The following is a 3,312-nucleotide window of genomic DNA, read 5'->3' as shown; positions in this document are numbered from 1 at the left end:
GATCCAATTATGTTAGTATTGTTGAGGGAACTTACACTAGCGAAAGTATGAACCCTAGGCCTTATTTCCACACATTGCAATACCGTTTACGCTCACTTTTATCATTCGTTACCTTGCTGTTTTTATATTTTCAGATTACAAAACTATTATCTACTATCCATATTGCACTTGTATCACCATCTCTTCGCCGAACTAGTGCACCTATACAATTTACCATTGTATTGGGTGTGTTGGGGACACAAGAGACTCTTTGTTATTTGGTTGCAGGGTTGCTTGAGAGAGACCATCTTCATCCTACGCCTCCTACGGATTGATAAGCCTTAGGTCATCCACTTGAGGGAAATTTGCTACTGTCCTCCAAACCTCTGCACTTGGAGGCCCAACAACGTCTACAAGAAGAAGGTTGTGTAGTAGACATCAGAGACGCAGCTGCATGACATTCTTTGGGCCGTCCATGACGGAAAAAACCGTGGTAGAAGCGAGGGGGAGGAAAATTTCGAGGAGTTCCCGGTTACGGTGGGAGGTCGGGGGCCGAGCGATGCGCGTTTCTCTCGTAGACGTACGCGCGTGTGTGCGAGGCATTGGCTCTAACTGAACCCGAGCGAGGCATTGGGCTCTAACTGAACCCGAGCGATTGCACTGTAGGCTATGCGTTACTGAACCCGAGTGATCGATCGATGGCTGTTAACTGAACCCGATCGAGCGATTCCTTCGCTACTGCTACTAACTGAAGCCGATCGATGCTGCCTCTGGGATGAACAGTGAGCGTTGCGGTGGGGTTTGGATGAACAGTGAGCGATGGCGTTGCCTCTGGATGAACAGGACCCGTGGTGTGGTGGAGGGCTGGATGAACAGTAGACGGTGGAGGGGTGCCCGTGGAGAGGTGGTTGAACAGGACCCCATGGTGTGGAGGGCTGGATGAACAGTAGACGGTGGGGGGTGCCCGTGGAGGGGTGGTTGAACAGTAGCCGGTGGAGTAGCGCGCGGTGGAGGCTGGATCAACAGGAGCCCGTGGAGGCTGGAGGAGGTCGACGGTAGCCCGTGGAGGCTGGAGGAGGTCGACGGTGGAGATGAACAGTATCCCGTGGAGTCCCGTTTTGCGGTACGCCACACCCCTCCCGATGAACAGGACCCCCGTTTCGACCGTAGCGCTCCAACACAAGTCCGTTTCGTCCGTTTTGCGGTATGCCACACCCCTCCCGATCAACAGGACCCCCATTTCGACCGTAGGAGGTCCATTTCGTCCGTTTTGTGGTACGCCACACCCCTCCCGATCAACAGGACCCCCGTTTCGACCGTAGGAGGTTTGTTTCCTCTGTTTTGTAGTACGCCAAACCCCTCCCGATCAACAGGACCCCGTTCCGAACGTAGGAGGTCTGTTTCCTCCTTGTGCGGTACACCAGGCCTCGTTTCCATCGCCTGTTCCGTCCAAGCCCTCCCGATGAACACGACCACGCATTCTGTTCCGACCCAGCCGGTTGGCTCCCACGCGTTCCATTGCCTCCCGATGAACACGACGCATTCCATTGCCTCCCCATGAACACGACGCATTCTGTTGCCTCCCCATGAACACGACGACGACGTTGTTTCTCTGTTCCGACCCAGCCATGTACACGAGCCCTGGCCGTACGTATGCACGAGTAGGCGTTCGAGACTCCGCCCGTATGTACACATACGTGGCCGTATTTTCTTTCTTGCACCCTGGCCGCTGTACGTACGCGTACATGCTACGTGCGAGCCTCTACTACGACACGTACGCGCCTCTACTACGACACGTGCGCGCCTCTACATCCACCAGTATATATGTACGTACACGTTCACGGCCAGAATGACAACGCTACGTACGCTTCGACCAGGTGGGTCCCGACTGTCAGGCACTTCCTTGCGTGCGAAGATGTAGCTGGTGGGTCCCAGCAGTCAGGGGGGTGAATCGTTTTTTTGCATGGACGCACTTCCTTGCGTGCGAAGATGTAGCTGGTGGGTCCCAGCAGTCAGGGGGGGAGAATCGTTTTTTTGCCCAGACACACTTCCTTGCGTGCGAAGATGTAGCTGGTGGGTCCCAGCAGTCAGGGGGAAACGTTTTTTTTTCGAAATACGATGGCCCGTCCGGTGGGTCCCCGCTGTCAGGTGGAGGAATCATTATTTTGCACGTAATAAGGAGGCACTTCCTTGCTGCGGCCATGGACCCAGCTGTCAGCCTCTCCACGTACAGTCCACGTCCGATGGAAATCGTTCCTTGACCATGTTGACCACGCCGCGCTGAGAGCACCACGGCGGTGGACGACGGCGAGGACTAGGAAGGGGACGACTCGGAGCCGGGGAAGACGCAACAGTGGATGCCCACGCGAAGAGGAGTACGAGGGTTCACTGGTTCGGCTGCGGTGTGAGGCTGCTGTTGCCGCAGAATAACAGGGGGTGTGGGTGAGTAGAGGGATGGCCTGGCCAGTGGTGGGAGTAGTAGGGGGTGGTGAGGCCTCCGCGGCATCACAGCCAGCCACGGGAGGCAGCACGCGACACGACCGACGCTGGTTTGGGCGGCTGGAGCAAGAAGACCAGAGGTTGAAGAAGCACTACGGCCGTTGGATGAACACCATACGGTAAAAGGAGCTAGAATCGTTCATATTGACTAAGTTGACAAAGCCCTCCGTCCCCGTCAACTTGGCAGGCCCACAAGCCAGCCTCCCACTATGCTGGGTTCCAGCTGGCAGGGGGAATATTAATTTTTTTGTGCGTAATAAGGAGGCACTTCTTTGCGTGCGAAGATAGCTGGTGGGTCCGACATGTCAGCGGGGGGCACGTTATTTTCGCGAAATACAGAGGCCCTTCCGGTGGGTCCCAGATGTCAGGTGGAGGAATCATTATTTTGCGCGTAATAAGGAGGCATTTCCTTGTGTGCGGCCGTGGACCCAGCTATCAGCCTCTCCACGCACAGTCTACTTCCGATGGTGTCGTTCGTTGACCATGTTGACCACACTGCGCCGAGCGCATCCAAGGTGATGGACGACGACGAGGCCCCGGACAACAACGAGCCGGAGATGGGAAGACGCGGAAGTAGAGTCGCAGACAGAGAGGTGTACGAGGGTTAACTGGTTCTAGTGCGGTGTGGTTCGACAGTCGGTGGAGAAGAACAGGAGGTGTGGAGGGGTGGAGGGATGGCCAGGCCAATGGTGGAGTAGCGCTTCATAGCGAAGCGTGCTAAGCAGAGCTGCTAGTAGCAGGAGGCGGGAGGTGGTCCCGGCGGCGCTGGAGGAAGAAGACGAGAGATTGAAGACGGATGCCGGTCGTTGGATGTAAATCCAATGGCTAACATGT

This window comes from Triticum urartu, chromosome 7 (assembly GCF_003073215.2).
Source record: "Triticum urartu cultivar G1812 chromosome 7, Tu2.1, whole genome shotgun sequence".
In the NCBI taxonomy this organism is placed as follows: Eukaryota; Viridiplantae; Streptophyta; class Magnoliopsida; order Poales; family Poaceae; genus Triticum; species Triticum urartu.
Note: the sequence above shows the minus strand (reverse complement) of the source record.